This window comes from Thalia democratica, chromosome 2 (assembly GCF_965202585.1).
Source record: "Thalia democratica chromosome 2, ktThaDemo2.hap1.1, whole genome shotgun sequence".
Taxonomy (NCBI): Eukaryota; Metazoa; Chordata; class Thaliacea; order Salpida; family Salpidae; genus Thalia; species Thalia democratica.
The window spans coordinates 56626273-56647595 of NC_139166.1; the positions used below are offsets into that span (position 1 = coordinate 56626273).

At 25.2% G+C, this 21323-nt stretch overlaps 10 non-coding genes across 10 annotated transcripts; 4 read left to right on the forward strand and 6 right to left on the reverse strand.

Moving 5' to 3' along the window:
• The first annotated feature begins 916 nt into the window (after nucleotides 1-916).
• On the forward strand, nucleotides 917-987 carry Trnag-gcc (transfer RNA glycine (anticodon GCC)). Its single transcript has one exon. It is a non-coding gene; the product is annotated as a tRNA-Gly (tRNA).
• A 1524-nt stretch (nucleotides 988-2511) lies between these two features.
• On the reverse strand, nucleotides 2512-2597 carry Trnay-gua (transfer RNA tyrosine (anticodon GUA)). The gene is given in 2 exon segments: nucleotides 2512-2547; nucleotides 2561-2597. It is a non-coding gene; the product is annotated as a tRNA-Tyr (tRNA).
• Nucleotides 2598-3775: 1178 nt separating this feature from the next.
• Nucleotides 3776-3891, forward strand: Trnal-caa (transfer RNA leucine (anticodon CAA)). Its single transcript has 2 exons — nucleotides 3776-3813; nucleotides 3846-3891. It is a non-coding gene; the product is annotated as a tRNA-Leu (tRNA).
• A 929-nt stretch (nucleotides 3892-4820) lies between these two features.
• Trnae-uuc (transfer RNA glutamic acid (anticodon UUC)) lies at nucleotides 4821-4892 on the reverse strand. Its single transcript has one exon. It is a non-coding gene; the product is annotated as a tRNA-Glu (tRNA).
• A 3019-nt stretch (nucleotides 4893-7911) lies between these two features.
• Trnal-caa (transfer RNA leucine (anticodon CAA)) lies at nucleotides 7912-8027 on the reverse strand. Its single transcript has 2 exons — nucleotides 7990-8027; nucleotides 7912-7957 (listed from the first exon to the last, which is right to left on the reverse strand). It is a non-coding gene; the product is annotated as a tRNA-Leu (tRNA).
• Nucleotides 8028-9205: 1178 nt separating this feature from the next.
• Nucleotides 9206-9291, forward strand: Trnay-gua (transfer RNA tyrosine (anticodon GUA)). The gene is given in 2 exon segments: nucleotides 9206-9242; nucleotides 9256-9291. It is a non-coding gene; the product is annotated as a tRNA-Tyr (tRNA).
• Nucleotides 9292-10815: 1524 nt separating this feature from the next.
• Nucleotides 10816-10886, reverse strand: Trnag-gcc (transfer RNA glycine (anticodon GCC)). Its single transcript has one exon. It is a non-coding gene; the product is annotated as a tRNA-Gly (tRNA).
• A 1755-nt stretch (nucleotides 10887-12641) lies between these two features.
• Nucleotides 12642-12713, forward strand: Trnag-ucc (transfer RNA glycine (anticodon UCC)). Its single transcript has one exon. It is a non-coding gene; the product is annotated as a tRNA-Gly (tRNA).
• Nucleotides 12714-13370: 657 nt separating this feature from the next.
• Trnak-cuu (transfer RNA lysine (anticodon CUU)) lies at nucleotides 13371-13443 on the reverse strand. The gene has a single exon. It is a non-coding gene; the product is annotated as a tRNA-Lys (tRNA).
• A 1781-nt stretch (nucleotides 13444-15224) lies between these two features.
• On the reverse strand, nucleotides 15225-15296 carry Trnad-guc (transfer RNA aspartic acid (anticodon GUC)). The gene has a single exon. It is a non-coding gene; the product is annotated as a tRNA-Asp (tRNA).
• Nucleotides 15297-21323: the final 6027 nt, after the last annotated feature.

A 21323-nucleotide genomic window follows, 5' to 3' on the forward strand; every position in this document is an offset into this window, starting at 1 on the left:
CTTGGGAAATTTGTAGAATAATTCACTGAACGACAAAAAATAAAAACACCAAAAATGTTTGGTCCTAGGACCTGGTGTACGAGAATACGCTTCAGTTATCGAGTCGTACACTACAAATAGAATACAGATAAAGGACTTTTCCAAATAAAAACATATAATCAGAAAGGAATAGTTTCCTGGTCTTATTGGTCATCATCGTGCTTACACAAACGTAAAAAAAAGCATATACCTATTAATGTTTCACTCACGAATTTTACTTACTGCTTATATAATGTTTGAATGCAAAAATGTTAATTGTTTAAATTGACACCTCGGAAAACATTATGGTATAATTAATTCTTAATTCTGTTTTTTTCAACAACCGACTTATAAAATGTTTGACAAAACTAGATATCAAAGTGATAACTTGGTTTTAAGAAAAACTAAGTAAATTTTAATATTTTTACAAAATTTCTCAACTTTTTTACTTTGCTTAAGTAGTTGCAACTGTACATTTATTTTAGTTCTAAACCTGTCTGTTAATATTTAAATAAACGAAAGTAAAAATGGTAAATTAGTTTTATAAATACATAAGCTAGTTTTAAATTTTGATAAATAAATTTTGGCTAATGTTACTATCACAGTTTTCTAAATTGTACATGATTTGTTTAACTGTAATAAAAATAAAATAACATTTTTAAAATAAATATTTTATTTAAAAATGTTTATAATTTAAAAACGTACAAAAACTAAATATCTAGCCGTTAATAAGACAGTAAAAAAAAATTGAGTACTAAAATGCACTAATATTTAAATCGCATAAAATCAAAGCTAAATGAGCACTTGATTGATTATATCACATCACAACAGATAGCTACTATACGCTGCGTTTGATAAGCATTTGGTTTATATAGTATAAATTTCAAACTCATCACAAGCATTGTTGGTTCAGTGGTAGAATTCTCGCCTGCCACGCGGGAGGCCCGGGTTCGATTCCCGGACAATGCACTTTTGCTTATATGATTGATTACTGTCTTAATTTAGCTTTTTGTATTTTTTCTTATCACGTCCGAGAAACTGACTTATTGAAAAAAAAGTTTTTTTTTAATTTTTTTAATTTGTTTTACGAGTTTCCCCTAAAATCTTAAAATTTATTATTTTGGTTTCTTATTAAAGATAACGAGTTGTTTTATGCAACAATAATAACCAACTTAACAGTTGTGTTTGTTTTTCATTACTTACTGCTTAACTTTTCAAACTATAAACCAGAGAAGAAATTGAAATTGTATGCTTTTGATCTCGTACTTTGAACACAGCCGAAAAGTGCAAACTTATCTAAATTATTGTCGTTCTTACTAAAGCTAAATCTAAATTACTAGTTATTTAATTTATAAACCAGAGTCTCTGTATTCTATTAAGTTTTTAAATAGCTTTCAATTTGGTTTAGAAATTATTGAAAGTCATAATTTTTGTTTTTCTTGTTTGGTCGTATTATATCACCTCTAACTTTAAACTATATAATAAATACTTTTCTATGAAAATTTCAAACTTTATATAAACTAAAATTTCATCCAACTTTAAGTGTTTTTGAACTTAAATAAATCACAGTTTCACTGTTTGTTATTTTCTTTTAACAACTAAAATTTAGTTAATCTGTTTTGAAATGATTTAATGTTTCAACTGTGTTGTACATGATTAAGAAAATCATGTGTTGTTTAATGCATTTGAATAACTTGCTTGGTGTATATATTAACTTTGTACTAATTCGTAGTAGTTTTCGTGTACTTTAACTAAAATTGTTTAAAATTAAACTATTTAACGCTTATTTAAAGGAAGATTATTTTTAATAATAAGCTGCACTTTCTACACAAACTTTTTGCTTAATAGTGAGAACTCAAGAAGTTCGAACTTAAGCGGCAGAACTTTTACATTTGAAATCAATATCAAGGTTATATGTGATTTTAGCATTGCCTTTTTGTTTTCGTAATCATAAAACAATGGTAGATCGATCGGTTTTAGTTGGTTACCATTAATATATAAATGTTGCGAATTTCAATACTAACGACAACACTAACTTAAAAATATAACAAATATTTCAATAAAGTGTTCTAGATATTTGTTTTTTGAAAATGAAAGAAAACTTTTCAAGACAACAATTAAATGATTTATTTTTAGAACACTGCCTTTAAATACTTCATTAATAATTTTTAACAGTAGTATAAGTTTTATAACTAAAACCTTATTTCGTTAAAACAAAAAACTTGTATAAAATAATGAGTTTGCCTGTTTTGAATATAAAATAATTTGAACCATTAATTATTATTGTGTTTTACATTTTTATCTAGAAATTCAGTTGTTAAAAACTATTCAAATTATAAAATGTCTTTTAGTAAAAAGCTACTTTATAAAATGATATTTAAAGAAATAGTTAATTTTGTTGTTTTTAAAAATTAACAATGTCAAATAAAATATTATTTATATTAATCACGATAAACCTCCTTAACTAAGAATTTGATGAAATTAAAAACAAAGTCCTTCGAGCCGGAGTCGAACCAGCGACCTATGGATTTCTAACAACACGCTACAGTCCACCGCTCTACCAACTGAGCTATCGAAGGTCACGCAAATTCACACAAATTTGTGTATATAAACTTTAGTGTTTGAAGCACGTTTGCACTTAACAATTGATTTTGTTTATTAAGTACATACATCAGCACGGCATATTTAAACAAAAGTATGCTTTTGAAATTGAAACATTTTTGATTGCTTTTATCAACTCACTAGTATGCTAAACTTATGCGTTTCTTCTGTTAAGTTAGTATATGTGTACCTATTGAAGTCTTTAAAGCTTAAAAATTTTCAATACCAATTTACAAACAATAACTTGAAAATATATTTTTATAATAGTTCTTAATGCGTACCAACTGAGATATCGAAGGTTGTTATAGTAATCATGATTTTTTTCTATATAATAAAACAATTAATGTATACCTTTACACTTTTTTCAAAAAGCTTGTAAACACTGAGAATAATATAAAATTGTATTAGTTTGTTTACATGTGGTTCAAGTAGTAATTGTAACCTATCATAATTCTTAATTCTAAGTTTTTGCACAACTTTATTTGTAAACAAATAAATAAGCGTTATATGTTTTTTAAATACAAGAAAATTAAATATAAATTTAAAAATTGTAAAAAAAAATATTTTATAGAAAAATTCTGAAACTTATGTAAAACAACTATAACTTTTAGTTTAGATTAAGAAAATCAAACTTAATAAAAGCTACCATAAAAATGTAGGAAAATAGTAGTTTACAACAAAAATGCTTAGACTATATTTTAATAAATTAACAAGACTTTTTAAGCTTAGTTGAAACTTTTCTATGTTTGGTGTATAACTAGCACTGTATTTTTTGTTAAAGTATATATGTATGTACTTAAGCATTATTATATGTACTTAGATATTTTTGTGTATTAAACAGCTCTTAATCAATGTTTCGAAGTATTTGATAAATTAAACGTTTTCAAAACATTTTTAAACTTATTACGTAGAGATAATTTGAAAAACTAATAGACTATACTTTTTGGCAAAATTTTAAATTACTATTAAAGGTATGTATTAAAAAATACAAAATGACTATTATGCATTAAAAACAATTGAAATTATTTAAGTAGGTATAACTGTTAACAATTTGAAAGCTATTTAACATAAGTGGCTTTATAAAGATTTCGCAAATATTTAAAGCTTGTGCATATCATTTGCGTATATAAACCGTCAAAATCCTTTGTAAATGCATGTCAGGATGGCCGAGTGGTCTAAGGCGCCAGACTCAAGCGTAAAGCTTCATCGCGACGCGATGATGAGTGTTCTGGTCCACAAATGTGGGCGTGGGTTCGAATCCCACTTCTGACACTTTTTAATGGTCATTTTATATTCAGTATCATAAGTACTTACAAATTTTTATCTTATTTATTTCAAACGTAATTTTGTAGAAAATTTAAGAGTTATTTCGAAATAATATTATAAGTACTTAAATTACATTAATCAGTCAACTAAGTTCTGCTTAAAGGTTTACACTAACTTATATGTATATGTTATAATACATTACATACAGAGCACAAAGTGTTATGACATAATTATAAAGTAGTTTTTTTTAAGAATTCATCACAATGAAAACTAGATATTTTAACTTAAAATTTAAATTATAAACATACCCTAAAGAGGTAGTATGTCACAACAATAATCTATTTAACAGTATGCAAAAATATTTGACATCAAAAAAAAAAGATTCCAGTTATCAAGTACTATAGTCAACTATAGTCAATATTTAACAAAAAAAAGTAAACTTTTATTTAGTTCCAGTTATTTAAACACTATATTTAAAATACTTTTCTGATTTTTTATTTATTTTAAAACAATGAATAAATAACACTTTATAAGGTAGTAACGTTAATGTAGTTTATATACTAAATAAAATTTATCGCTCTTTTGTATGCATTTTAGGTTTATTGATTTATTTACGTTTCTAATAATTATAACAACTAAAGTATCATTCACTACTTTAGTACTATATTTTTTCCGTTAATGCTTACTTACTTATTCGTTTAGTTAAGTTTATTTATGCTGTATATATGTAAAACTTAAATAGGTTTTATTAGTAACTTATTTAAATTTAAATGTGATTAAAGTTAACGTTTAGTCCAATTTTTATTTTGTTATTTTCATGTATTTTAAGTACAAAAATATTATATAAAAGTGTTCATAGATTAGTGTAATTTATAAACAAAATTTGTTACACCGCTTAAAACCCAACATCTAATTTTCTATTAAAAAAGAAATAGTTCCTACACCGTGAATCGAACCCGGGCCGCCTGGGTGAAAGCCAGGAATCCTAACCACTAGACCATGTAGGACTATGATAACAGAAGTTGTTTTGTATTTATAAACGTATAAGTAAACGTTATGACGTAACAATTAAAGCACGTTTATGTAACTTAAACTTCTGTGAGCTTTATTTCTTGAAACTTTAGTGCTATATCTATATATTTCAAACTATTTGATGATGTTAAGTTTAATTTTTTTTTTAATATTTGTAAGTACTCATAACAATCGAAATGTTTTTTTTAAACAGTTAGTTATTTATTTCATATTGTAAATTTAACTTAGTTTAGTTTTGTAAGTTATTAAAACATAAACTTATAAAAACTTAATAGGCAAAATTTTTCTTTTAAAAATTTGAAAATAAGTAAATATTTTATTCCTAACATTATATGTACACATATATGTTTTAAAGTCTTACTAAAGCGCATTGCAGTTTATTTGTATAAATACTTAAACACTTTACTTAAAAACTTTTCAAGAAAAAAAATGTTAAGTCCCTCTTACTTTTAATAAAATAATTACAATTTTTCTGTTTATAAAGTGAGTGATTATTTGAAAAGATTATTATAAAGCTTTTTATTTATCTGTTCAAACAATATCTAGAAAAAGTTGTATAACAATTAAACTTTTTCTATTTTTAAAGTCGCTTATACATTTTAAATTCTAACTCAACAACTTTTAAATTTTATTTCAATTATCTTAAACTTACAGTTAATGATGAATATATTTCAAACTTAGTAAAACTTAACTTGATAAACTAAACAAATGTAATTTACAAATAACTAGAACTTACTTGAATAACTTATACTACAACAAAGTACCTTTTGTTATTTTTTGCCTAAATTCTTGCCACACACATTAGCGCCAGAGAGTATTATTGTTTTCTTGTTACTATTATGTTGTTCAGTTGCTTCTTAGTGAGTTCATTTGATTGCTTTTTTTGAACAAACGTTTTTAGCACAACTGTTACTTGTATTGTATATATTTAGCAGTACATAATAACTAATCACTCTGATACTTATACATACAAAGTGTTTAAGATAGTTGTTACTAAGGTGTTCTGGACTCTTAAAATAAGATATATAGTATTATTAAGTTTATAACTCCTTATATTTAGCATTTAATTTTTATTTAATTAGTAAAAGTAATCCCCTAACTCAGGCCTTTGGGATTATAACGCATAGAGCACAATCATTGTAACATAAATCATAAAAAAGCACAACTACATAACGTTGAAAAAATGTATACGTTAAGAAACAAAACAACTATGTTAAATAAATGACTATATAAAGTAAAGTTGCATTAACATGAACAAATGATAAGTACAGGTTAAATCGATAAAAAACCATGCCTCTACCCGGGATACATCATACGAATTCAAATACTTAATTATATCAACATTTTCACTATTTCAATTCACCCATGAAAAGTATTGGCTTTACATAAACTAAATTATTTCCAAAAAAAATTGTTTATTATCAAAGCATAAGTAGATTAGGAACAAGTTTTGTTCAACTTTACTAAATTTTGTTTAACTAACTAGAAAATGTTTTAATTATCTAAATCAGAATCTATTAAATGTTTTAAACTAAATAGTGTATGACTTTACTTAATCGTGTCAGACTTTTAAAAATCATTTTTCACTTTACTAAAAGTTTTGTTTGAAAGTTAAGTCCGGTTAAATTTTATTAAATCATGTTTGACTTTATTAAATCAAATTTGACTTAACTAAATCAGGTTACATTTTACTAAATCATGTTTTACTTTACCAAATTCTGTTTTATTTTATGAAATCTTCTTTGATTTCACTAACCTGTGTATGACTTGTACTTTACTAAATTTTGTTTGATTTTACTAAATCATGTTTGACCTAAGTAAAATATGTTTTAATCAATTAAATCAAAAATTTTATAAACTAAATCATGTACAAATTTACTGAATCATGTATGACTTAACTAAATCGGTTTAATTTTACTGAATCCTGTTAGATTTTACCAAATCATGTTTGACTAAATTATGTCTTGTTTGATTTTACTAAATAGTTTATGGAACGACAAAAATGCATTAATCTTTTCATTATTACGTCACAAAACTTTTGTGACATATGCAGTTTGTGACATATCAACTCTTTAGGGTATGTTTATAATTTAAATTTTAAGTTAAAATATCTAGTTTTCATTGTGATGAATTCTTAAAAAAAACTACTTTATAATTATATCATAACACTTTGTGCTCTGCACGCGTGGGTTCTAACCCATCTCTGTATTTTTTAAAAATTAATTCCAAACATCCGTATTATACTTTGAAGGTTTAGTGTAAATTCATTTAATAATACTTTAATATATTTGTATTGTTTTATTTATAATTGTTTATTACGAAAGTACATTTTACTGTACTTTTTGTTTTTAAAATCAGTTACTTTTTTATTTAAATTTAAGTATTTTATAAACCGTTTAAAAATATGACTTGTTAATTGTAACTTATGTAAATTTTAACTCTGCAAAACTTATTTATTAACTTTATAGACATTTATTAGTTCATTTTTTTATAAAATTTTTCAAAAGTGTTGTGTTTTAGTTTTGGTTTTTATTGCTTCATTTAGAACAACATTTTAGATATATTTAAACAAATTTATTTGTGTAAAAGGTATACAGTATGTACTTACATACTGTAATTATCAACTTACTGTAAATGAATTTCAAACATCATTAGTATGTCACAAAACTTGTAATACTTTTAATTTCCCAAAATTCTGTGAAACTTTTCAAATAAAGTAAAGTTTTTCTGACGATTATATGGAATAGAGTTATTAGTATGAAACATATGTAAAAAATGTGGTTTATTGTATAATTGAAAAAATGTATTATAACATATACATATAAGTTAGTGTAAACCTTTAAGCAGAACTTAGTTGACTGATTAATGTAATTTAAGTACTTATAATATTATTTCGAAATAACTCTTAAATTTTCTACAAAATTACGTTTGAAATAAATAAGATAAAAATTTGTAAGTACTTATGATACTGAATATAAAATGACCATTAAAAAGTGTCAGAAGTGGGATTCGAACCCACGCCCACATTTGTGGACCAGAACACTCATCATCGCGTCGCGATGAAGCTTTACGCTTGAGTCTGGCGCCTTAGACCACTCGGCCATCCTGACATGCATTTACAAAGGATTTTGACGGTTTATATACGCAAATGATATGCACAAGCTTTAAATATTTGCGAAATCTTTATAAAGCCACTTATGTTAAATAGCTTTCAAATTGTTAACAGTTATACCTACTTAAATAATTTCAATTGTTTTTAATGCATAATAGTCATTTTGTATTTTTTAATACATACCTTTAATAGTAATTTAAAATTTTGCCAAAAAGTATAGTCTATTAGTTTTTCAAATTATCTCTACGTAATAAGTTTAAAAATGTTTTGAAAACGTTTAATTTATCAAATACTTCGAAACATTGATTAAGAGCTGTTTAATACACAAAAATATCTAAGTACATATAATAATGCTTAAGTACATACATATATACTTTAACAAAAAATACAGTGCTAGTTATACACCAAACATAGAAAAGTTTCAACTAAGCTTAAAAAGTCTTGTTAATTTATTAAAATATAGTCTAAGCATTTTTGTTGTAAACTACTATTTTCCTACATTTTTATGGTAGCTTTTATTAAGTTTGATTTTCTTAATCTAAACTAAAAGTTATAGTTGTTTTACATAAGTTTCAGAATTTTTCTATAAAATATTTTTTTTTACAATTTTTAAATTTATATTTAATTTTCTTGTATTTAAAAAACATATAACGCTTATTTATTTGTTTACAAATAAAGTTGTGCAAAAACTTAGAATTAAGAATTATGATAGGTTACAATTACTACTTGAACCACATGTAAACAAACTAATACAATTTTATATTATTCTCAGTGTTTACAAGCTTTTTGAAAAAAGTGTAAAGGTATACATTAATTGTTTTATTATATAGAAAAAAATCATGATTACTATAACAACCTTCGATATCTCAGTTGGTACGCATTAAGAACTATTATAAAAATATATTTTCAAGTTATTGTTTGTAAATTGGTATTGAAAATTTTTAAGCTTTAAAGACTTCAATAGGTACACATATACTAACTTAACAGAAGAAACGCATAAGTTTAGCATACTAGTGAGTTGATAAAAGCAATCAAAAATGTTTCAATTTCAAAAGCATACTTTTGTTTAAATATGCCGTGCTGATGTATGTACTTAATAAACAAAATCAATTGTTAAGTGCAAACGTGCTTCAAACACTAAAGTTTATATACACAAATTTGTGTGAATTTGCGTGACCTTCGATAGCTCAGTTGGTAGAGCGGTGGACTGTAGCGTGTTGTTAGAAATCCATAGGTCGCTGGTTCGACTCCGGCTCGAAGGACTTTGTTTTTAATTTCATCAAATTCTTAGTTAAGGAGGTTTATCGTGATTAATATAAATAATATTTTATTTGACATTGTTAATTTTTAAAAACAACAAAATTAACTATTTCTTTAAATATCATTTTATAAAGTAGCTTTTTACTAAAAGACATTTTATAATTTGAATAGTTTTTAACAACTGAATTTCTAGATAAAAATGTAAAACACAATAATAATTAATGGTTCAAATTATTTTATATTCAAAACAGGCAAACTCATTATTTTATACAAGTTTTTTGTTTTAACGAAATAAGGTTTTAGTTATAAAACTTATACTACTGTTAAAAATTATTAATGAAGTATTTAAAGGCAGTGTTCTAAAAATAAATCATTTAATTGTTGTCTTGAAAAGTTTTCTTTCATTTTCAAAAAACAAATATCTAGAACACTTTATTGAAATATTTGTTATATTTTTAAGTTAGTGTTGTCGTTAGTATTGAAATTCGCAACATTTATATATTAATGGTAACCAACTAAAACCGATCGATCTACCATTGTTTTATGATTACGAAAACAAAAAGGCAATGCTAAAATCACATATAACCTTGATATTGATTTCAAATGTAAAAGTTCTGCCGCTTAAGTTCGAACTTCTTGAGTTCTCACTATTAAGCAAAAAGTTTGTGTAGAAAGTGCAGCTTATTATTAAAAATAATCTTCCTTTAAATAAGCGTTAAATAGTTTAATTTTAAACAATTTTAGTTAAAGTACACGAAAACTACTACGAATTAGTACAAAGTTAATATATACACCAAGCAAGTTATTCAAATGCATTAAACAACACATGATTTTCTTAATCATGTACAACACAGTTGAAACATTAAATCATTTCAAAACAGATTAACTAAATTTTAGTTGTTAAAAGAAAATAACAAACAGTGAAACTGTGATTTATTTAAGTTCAAAAACACTTAAAGTTGGATGAAATTTTAGTTTATATAAAGTTTGAAATTTTCATAGAAAAGTATTTATTATATAGTTTAAAGTTAGAGGTGATATAATACGACCAAACAAGAAAAACAAAAATTATGACTTTCAATAATTTCTAAACCAAATTGAAAGCTATTTAAAAACTTAATAGAATACAGAGACTCTGGTTTATAAATTAAATAACTAGTAATTTAGATTTAGCTTTAGTAAGAACGACAATAATTTAGATAAGTTTGCACTTTTCGGCTGTGTTCAAAGTACGAGATCAAAAGCATACAATTTCAATTTCTTCTCTGGTTTATAGTTTGAAAAGTTAAGCAGTAAGTAATGAAAAACAAACACAACTGTTAAGTTGGTTATTATTGTTGCATAAAACAACTCGTTATCTTTAATAAGAAACCAAAATAATAAATTTTAAGATTTTAGGGGAAACTCGTAAAACAAATTAAAAAAATTAAAAAAAAACTTTTTTTTCAATAAGTCAGTTTCTCGGACGTGATAAGAAAAAATACAAAAAGCTAAATTAAGACAGTAATCAATCATATAAGCAAAAGTGCATTGTCCGGGAATCGAACCCGGGCCTCCCGCGTGGCAGGCGAGAATTCTACCACTGAACCAACAATGCTTGTGATGAGTTTGAAATTTATACTATATAAACCAAATGCTTATCAAACGCAGCGTATAGTAGCTATCTGTTGTGATGTGATATAATCAATCAAGTGCTCATTTAGCTTTGATTTTATGCGATTTAAATATTAGTGCATTTTAGTACTCAATTTTTTTTTACTGTCTTATTAACGGCTAGATATTTAGTTTTTGTACGTTTTTAAATTATAAACATTTTTAAATAAAATATTTATTTTAAAAATGTTATTTTATTTTTATTACAGTTAAACAAATCATGTACAATTTAGAAAACTGTGATAGTAACATTAGCCAAAATTTATTTATCAAAATTTAAAACTAGCTTATGTATTTATAAAACTAATTTACCATTTTTACTTTCGTTTATTTAAATATTAACAGACAGGTTTAGAACTAAAATAAATGTACAGTTGCAACTACTTAAGCAAAGTAAAAAAGTTGAGAAATTTTGTAAAAATATTAAAATTTACTTAGTTTTTCTTAAAACCAAGTTATCACTTTGATATCTAGTTTTGTCAAACATTTTATAAGTCGGTTGTTGAAAAAAACAGAATTAAGAATTAATTATACCATAATGTTTTCCGAGGTGTCAATTTAAACAATTAACATTTTTGCATTCAAACATTATATAAGCAGTAAGTAAAATTCGTGAGTGAAACATTAATAGGTATATGCTTTTTTTTACGTTTGTGTAAGCACGATGATGACCAATAAGACCAGGAAACTATTCCTTTCTGATTATATGTTTTTATTTGGAAAAGTCCTTTATCTGTATTCTATTTGTAGTGTACGACTCGATAACTGAAGCGTATTCTCGTACACCAGGTCCTAGGACCAAACATTTTTGGTGTTTTTATTTTTTGTCGTTCAGTGAATTATTCTACAAATTTCCCAAGACAAAACTTGGATATAAATATTTAACCTTGTTTAATCTTCTGATCCCAATAAAAACCGTAAGGTTATGGTAGTCGAAATTGTATAAAAAAAATTGATAGAATCCTTTCATAAGAGCGATTAATCTTAAATTAACATTTAATTCATATAGTGCTATTTTATTAGATTATAAATTAAATAGTGCCTATGAGAATGAGAATTTTATTTATACTTAACTAAATTAAGAAAATTTAAGCCATAGCTTTAAAATTAACATAACTTAAAGAAATAAGTAATTATTTTAGTAGTTAATGAAAATTTGGTATTTATATTTAAAAAAATTGAAAAAATGCTTATTTATGATTTATCTGATATGTAGTATATAATATAATATTTATTGTAAATAGCGTAAGCTATTAAAGTTTTATTTTTCAAGTAAAAAAAGTTGTAGAAAAATAATTAATTTTTTTTTAGCTTATTAACACAATTCATCGTTAGTTTCATATTATAAACAATATTTTTTTTAAACTATATGTAGCTAAAACTTGAATGTGACGTCAAGAAATTCAGTATTTAGTTTTAAACAACAGCTAACGAACAACGTGAATTAAAAGTCAACGGCCGACAAGTAAAATTTCTCTATAAGTTTGCAGTTTACTAAACCACGTGATTATTTTCAACGAGCGTCAAAGCCATCGAGCAAAAACACGTTTAAAATTTGCAGCGCAATAATATAGCACAATTTGTCGAGCTAAGGGCAAAAAAAAACGCTTGAACGAACATATGCTAGCATTCGAATGCGCTACAGATTTACTTGTCTCGACTTTTGTGTTTATATACAGTAATTTTCAATTTGAGACATGCGTCGATGGTGTAACGGTTAGCATTGGTGCCTTCCAAGCACTAGTTCCGGGTTCGACTCCCGGTCGACGCAATTTTGTATTTTTGGTACAGTAGTGAATTGTTTTGCATGTAAGAATGGAATGATGAAAATGTTTTAAATAGAAACGAATAATTTCAAACTAAGTTTAGCAAGCTTTATGAAACTTTAAAAAAATAATAGAAGGACTACTGATGTAAGTCTACAATTTTTTAACTGTATTTTGTTTTGAAACTATAAAGTTTGAAACAGGTAGTAAGCAAGTAATTCAGTAATTGTTTTCATGATCAGATACAAGTGTGTTGGTCAGATATTCAAAAAAAAAATCGAGTCGATTGTTATTTGTTGGAATGTACTAATACTCTTGTTTTCAATTTTTACATAACTGTATTTTTTTATGGTTTAGTTGCTTTCAAGTCAAAAATCAAGCTCACCTAATTTGTTATGTATTACCATTTAAAGTAAACTATCAGTATATTTACAATTCTACAAGAAAATATCGTTAAAAAACAGGTCATAGATTGTACCTTTTTTTTTTTTAATATACATTCATAAATATTGTTCTGTTGACCCTGCTTAAAAAACAAGTTGTTTTAGATTCTGTTTAATACTACTTGATATTAAAAAATATAAAAGAAAAACACAAAAGCTATAATAAAAAAATGTTTTTATCAAAATATGTTCATTTCAGCAAAAAACAAAAAGAGACCACGCCCAACGTGGGGCTCGAACCCACGACCGTTGGATTAAGAGTCCAACGCTCTACCGACTGAGCTAGCCGGGCGCTTGGAATCAAGCCGTGTTACAGCTATATATTTGTTAAATTTTAATTTAAACTCTCATTGTTTTTTTTTAGTGTTTATTACCAGTTAACAATTGTTATCAATTTATTTATAAATAATGCTTTTAAAGTTACGTTAAATTAATATATTTGTTTTTAACTTATGTTAGTAGTTGTTAGATAGTTTACTAAAAATCAAATTTATTCTTTTTCACACATTCTGGTCTTACTTAATAAAATTTATGTTATAGGTCCATTATTTTGCATAAATAACGGTAAGAAATTTTAGTCATGAAGTTTAGTATATGAATTGTTTTTCTTTTTTATATACTTTTACATTAATAAGTTTTATTGGTAGTGTCATATTCTTTTTTATAACCAACTTATTTCTCGAAGCTTTGTATATAGCTAACAAGTATGGGAACGGGTCAAATATGAACGGGGACAATTTTGCACGAAAGTACAGTTTTGCACAAAGATACTTTTGCATGAAGGGTCACTTTTAAATAAAAGTTTAAAAATACAAACAAATCACAAAGCAAAAGAAAACATTGATAAAAAAAAAGAAAATATGTATTAATTAAAATTAAAGACAAAAGTTAAGAATAAAGATAACAACCGAGATTAAGGGTTAGGGGAAACAGTTATAGTAAAAATTAAAAAAATTAGTAAAACTAACAATAAAAAACTAATATAATAAAGTAAAAAACAGAAAAAGAGTTGACAAAAAAAAAAACAGAAGAAAAAAAAAGTTACCGACCGGAGTTAAGATTTAGGGGTAACAGTGATAGTAAAACCACAAACCTAAAGAAAAAATAAATAGATTATTAAAATTTAAGATTAAAAATAAGTCTTCAACCCGTGCAAAAATGTTTTTGTGCAAAAGTGTTCTTTCGTGCATATTTGACACCAACCCAAAAAATATAATCTTTAATTTTAATGCTAAGTTAAAAAATCAATCATCTATTTACCACGTCAATGAAGTTTTTTATCAACATTTCAGTGCTAATTTTTAAACATGTGGTCATAGACAAAATATAAAAATCTATGTTATAATAAAAACTCTTATATCCGTTTAATTTATCATAATTAATTTAATTTTACTTTATATTTTTACACTTAATAACAGTTTGCTTTTAAAAGCTTTAAATTGCTATTGTACTTGTATTTTATTTTATATTTTAAATAATAATTAAAAGTAGAAAATAACACTACAATTATACTTTTAAAAACTTTTTTATTTTATTTATTTACACTTTACAACTTTCAAAACAACTAAATAAAAACATAATTTTTTAATCAAAATAAACGCAAATAACTTTAGTTGATACCTACTGTATTTACAAGCTTTAATCATTTTTTAAAATAATTTGTAAACTGGCTTGTATTAGCAAAATGCAAAAAATTAGCATGTAGTATCTATAACAGTGTTTTTTATTGTTTTGAAATAAACGCTTTAACTTTAATTTTTTAACTATAATAACAGCAAATTACTTCGTTTTTTATTTATTTAGTTGACAAATAATATGATTCTTATGAGTTTTAGCGTTTTAATCTTATATGTACAAAACAGTCTACAGCAGCTAAATATTTGCAAACTTTGAATTACGTAAATAAGATTGCTTGTCAACTTACCTAAAATATATTAAGTTTACCTTTTAGCTGAAAATACTTATGGTTCAAGCTGATAATTACAAACGACAACAGTTTAAATCTTCTACGCCAAGGTAAATAAGATCAAGTTTTACAAATGTTAAAATGTAATTTCAGAAAATAATAAAATCCTCCCCGTCGGGGAATCGAACCCCGGTCGCCCGCGTGACAGGCGGGAATACTCACCACTATACTAACGAGGATTACGTTTGTTCGCCGTATCGCGCGTATCTAATCTTAAATTTTACATACTTCACATATTAGACTGTGATTTTGCTCAGAATTTTTATGCAAACTTTCAGCTTTATCAATTTTTTGGTTCAATTTTTGTTATGCACTTGTTATTTTATGTATTACAAAATATACTAAATGTGTTCATTTAATACTTATGTATCTACTGTTGTATAATTACTTGTAAATATAAACTAACCTATGATCATTTTTCAACATAATACTTTACTTTAAAATAGTATGTTAGTAGAAACACTGCTGCAGTTTATAAAGAACTACAATAAATCAAGTTTAAATTACTACATAATAGGTTCTCAATTTTATGTACATTTGCTTTTTCAGTATTTCTTACAAGTTTTACAAAAATTTAACCAGTTTTTGACTAAACTTAAAATTAAGTATTTAAGTACTGAGTTTGTTGTTGTTAATTTAATAATTACACAACAAAATTTAATCAATATTGGTTGTAAAAGTAGCTTTTAGCACAAACTCAATTCTAAATTAATAACGTTATAATAAAATGATTGCACTTAATTGACCGTTATATTTATATTGAAAAATATTTGTTAGAACTTAGGTACATATTAATAGTATTTCAGTTATTATTTTCTTGATAGTTATTTTACTCTTATGTAGAACTTATGTATAAAGACTAATTGAAAATAAGTTAATCAGCTATTTATACGTTAAAAGTATTAAAATATCGATAAGTTTGATTATTTTCCTTTTTACATAATACTAAAATTTTAATTTTATTCCAATAAAACATTTAAAGTCATTAATAAGTTGCTTGTTTATTAAGAACGTCATGTTTTATAAAATATGTTTTTATTTTATAAATTTTTAGTTAAGTTTAGTTTATAAGAATTATAGTGAAATTATAAAAACTGTATAATATTATAGCTAGAGTGAAGTACTGCAGAGATTTATAATCAAAAAAAATTCAAGCAAAAAATAAATAAAGCAGCTAAAAATTGTTTACGTAATAGATAATTTATAAGGATTAATTTTAACAAAACATAAAAACAATTAATTTATTTTGATAAAAAAGCATGGCCAGTACGGAGGTCGAACCCGCGACATTCGCGTTATTAGCACGACGCTCTAACCAACTGAGCTAACCGGCCACACATGTAAAATATATTTGTACGTATATTAATCATTTTTGTTTATAGTGGTGTTGTTTTTAGTGACTTCTAAGCATGTATAATTCAAATACTACACCAAATAAACTTTGGTTCATGTATTATATAACATTGATACATTCTATGTATAACATACGATTTTTGAGTTTCTTATTTTTTAAAGAATAGTAAAATGATACTTTAAATTCAATTATACTTATACCTTAGAACTTAAGGCTCTTTTGATGTAATTATAAAAGTTGAACGTTCGGTCAAAATAACTCAGGCTAACCAAATGTTTTTTAGTTAAAACAGAAAACAATTTTCTTTTCAAATCTTAAGCTTACTTGTTTAAATCTGTTTGTTAAAATTTGAGTTTGTTCAAATTAATGATTGTAATATTAACATTATGTTAACAGTTAAATTTTTCAGATGCCATATGGTTACTTATTCAAACGGGAGCCGATCATTTCTAACCCGCTATCATTTCTAACCCGTTCACTTCTAACCCGATCATTTCTAACCCGATCACTTCTAACCCGATCATTTCTAACCCGATCACTTCTAACCCGATCACTTCTAACCCGATCACTTCTAACTCGATTACTTCTGGCCCGATCACTTCTAACCCGATCATTTCTAACCCGATCACTTCTAACCCGATCACTTCTAACCCGATCACTTCTAACCCGATCACTTCAAAACCGATCATTTCGAACAAGATCATTTCTAACCCGATCACTTCTAACCCGATCACTTCTAACCTGATCACTTCAAAACCGATCATTTCGAACAAGATCATTTCTAACCTGATCACTTCTAACCCGATCACTTCTAACCTGATCATTTCTAACCCATTCTACTTGTTTACTTTATTTCTTAATTTTAATCTAGATTTTATTCAAAAACTAAATGGTCTTAATAAAATTATTAAATTTTTAGTTTCTTTAAAACATTATGATTTTAATGTGTTACGTCAAAAACATTGTTAGTATAAACTTTAACTTTAGTATTAACTTAACATAAGTTTAATTTATTTTTATCACCTTATTTTTTGATATTTCATCCTACACAAAGTTTCAATTTTTTTTCATTTTTTCATATTCTTTTGTTCTTTCAATCTACTTTAAAAGACGTTTTTTGTTAAAAATATACAATTCACTAAATCGTTTACTTTACAATATTTAGAACTATTCTTTGTAGGATTTTAAAGTAGGCAGTTATATCTATATTTAAGTTGGATCTTATAATAATCCACGTTACTGTAATAATTTTAACATAAGCAAGTTTTTAAAAGTAAACCTTTACAATTTTAATATTCAGATACAAAAACCGTTATATTAAAGTCTAAAAACTACAATGTAAGTCTGTTGTAAAAATTGTATTATTGCTGACTAATTTATTAAAGCTTTATAGTAGATTATTTTTAAGTTTCATTTTAATAACTTTCACAAGTTTATATACAACTTTCATAGGCCTATTAAGATAATGGAATTCAAACAAACACTAGTAGAAATTTAATACTTTTGTTATATTAAGTGAATAAGCCTGATTTTTATGTATAACCTAGATATTAAAACAGTTATGTCGTATAACAAACCGCAAAAGTATATTACGTCGATTGACTGTCTTGATTTCACATCATTAATAAATTCCTACTTAGTCCTAGAGCAAAAAAAGTCACTAACAAATAAACAGACATGTTTATTCGGATAACAAGTCCGAGGTTAATCAAATCTCGCCCAGGTAATCTTCTTTAAAACCTTAACTTGAATCTATATAATGTACAAAATGTTATAATTACGACTTAAATTGGTACTTTAGTAGACAATTTTTTTTTAAATTTACTTTAAAGTACTGAAAAACATTTTTAAATAGAGTAATAAATTAATTATAATTAAACTAAGTATAACTAGGAGCAGAAATTTATAAAAACTACATCAAGTTTTTTGTTTCCTTTAATCAACTACTTTTTCAGACGATTATTACACGCAACATATTAACTTTTTATTCATTACAGTAAATCCAGCTTGAAGTGTATTGACATTATTCTCGGTGTTTTTTTTTGCACCTCTAAATTTCTAAAAACGAATTTGCACCTCAAATTTTCTAGAAACCTATACTAGAGTTTCACAACACAAACAAGTTTTATTATTTTACTTTAAGTTTTAAAAATATATAAATTAATCAAGTACCTTATACTTATATTATATATTTAATTATCGCTAAATAATCTTAAGTTCTTGTGTTTTCGGAAACCTGTGAAACCATAACTTTTTAAAGATATCAAGAAACTTTTTAAAGAAGGTTCTATTATTAATCGTGAAAAAACTGTTTTTACAACTTTAAATTTTGAAAACTTTTAAATTTTCACGATAAATGTAAATTTGTTTTTCTCTTTATTCATCATATTTTGAATAAAAAATAGGCAAAATAATAAATTTTCGACACTTAACTTTTATAGATAAGTTTATTATATAACATATCTTATTTAATCTTTAAATATAATTTATCATTGGGTAAAAGAAAGAAAATTAAGTTTAAGTTCTAGTAAATGAAGGGTTCTAAATATTGAAAAACGTCTAGCTCTTCTTTTGACTTTTTAAACAGCAGCACTTTCATTTTAAGAACTTAGAATTTAATAATGATAATTTTTAATGAAACCACCATACTAATTACGATTAATAAATTTTATTAACTGTATTATTTCGAGTTTTATATATACTGATATTAATATTCTTAAAAGGTTGTATTTTATATACACTCGCCTTAAATTTGAATGCAACTTGCCAATCTGGTCTTTACACTTAAAAAATGTATATTAACCATATAGAATCTCTTCAAAGAAAAATTATGGAGTAGTCTTTAACGGCTGCAAAACTCATTATATTTCTTACCTTGATGACTATCAAAACTTAATACTTGATCTTTAGAATACAGAAGACTTTAATTTGTCTAATGCTATTTAAAACTAATTAAGTACAATTAATTGTTAATCCGTTTTTAACTTTATATAAATGACTAATTACCACGAAAATAAACCATTGATTTACAAACCTAAAGAAAATAAACCATTATAAACCATTGATATAATATGTAGAATTTGGGTAAGTCTATAGTTCGATTTTATTAGCAGCGCCTTTCCTCTGTAAATGATATAAGGTTTTTTAATATTTTTGATAAATATTTATTAAACCTAGTATTGTTAATGTGCTTTAGACTTTAAATTTAGTGGTTAGTCAATGCATTTAATTTTTTTATTTTTTTACAATTGTCTGTACCTTAATTCCAATTATGTTTATTTTAATTGTATCGATTATGCTTTGGCAAAGCGACAAAAATAATTGAAAGAAAAACAACGAAATACCAAACGGTTGCAAAAATGTACAAAACCTAACTTTAAAAGTCAGGTTGTGTATATCCGGTTGACTTTTAAACAAGAATAAATTTTATTCATGAACTTTTGTAGTTTGTTTGAATTCTGACATTCTAGTATATTTCTAAAAGAATTTTATAAAAGTAACCATGAACCTTCTTTTAATGAAGAAGTGTGTAATTCAGACTATTTTGCTGATTGCTGCACTAAAATCATTGAAATAATTTACTAAATCGTCTCAATATGTGTTGCTGAAATTTTAAAAGATTTTTTTTTTGTTAAAAACAAATCGAAAGTTAATTCTAAATTTAAAGATTGTGCAGCTGTGTTTGGTTTTATTAGAAATCACTGATCGATGAAATAATTAATGTTATACCTAGATTATTATTGAGTTAAAATCAAATTTGTTAAAAACCTTCTTCAAATCATAAATAGGTCAATTAGTATTATACTAAAGTGTTAAATTATTTTGCTGTTAATCTATAAATATTAGATAAAACTATAGTTGTGATTTTAAGGTATATAAATTTGCGTCTTTTTGTTAAGTGTCATTCAGTTTAAGTGGCCCAGATGTTGATGCCTGAGTCTAGCGTAGGATAACAAACTTCCAATAGCAATCAATATCAAAACTTAAATTTTAACAAAAGCTATCTGAACATTAAGTTTTATTTTAAACAAAACTAACTAAATTTCATCATAAAAACAACTTCCTTGAGATTAGTTTGTTATTAAAAAAACGCATATTTAAAAACAAGATTAAAAACCTATATTAATACAGATCGGGTTAATAATTGTCTGGTTAGATCGGGTTAGAAATTATCGGGTTAGAAAAGATCGGGTTAGAAATGATCGGGTTAGATATGATCGGGTTAGAAATAATCGGGTTAGAAATGATTGGGTTAAATCGGGTTAGGAATGATCGGGTTATAAGTGATCGGGTTAGAAATGATCGGGTTAGAAGTGATCGGGTTAGAAGTAATCGGGTTAGAAGTGATCGGGTTAGAAGTGATCGGGTTAGAAGTGATCGGGTTAGAAGTGATCGGGTTAGAAATGATCGGGTTAGAAATGATCGGGTTAGAAATGATCGGGTTAGAAATGATAGCGAGTTAGAAATGATAGTAAACCTATTCAAACATAGTAAAAGTATTAAAAACTAATTTTAATTAAAATCAAGAAACTTAAAAGTTACACTTATTCAATTATTACATATAAGTACTTAGCTTTACTTAAGTAAGCAACAACATATGCCGTATTTTTTTATTATCATTTCTAAATAATGTTTTAAAGTAGTAACTGTGTAGTTTAACAACAATAACAGTCTAATTCAAACTAGTAAATAAGTTACTTGTTTGAATTACTTTGTTTTTGTTGTCAGTTACAGAAACAGAAAGATTTAAATTTTTTTTTATAGTTATGGCAATAAACATTAGGAGAACTTGTTAAAACAATATTTGATTACAAACTTTATTACCTTTATTTTGCTTTCCAATAGTAACTCA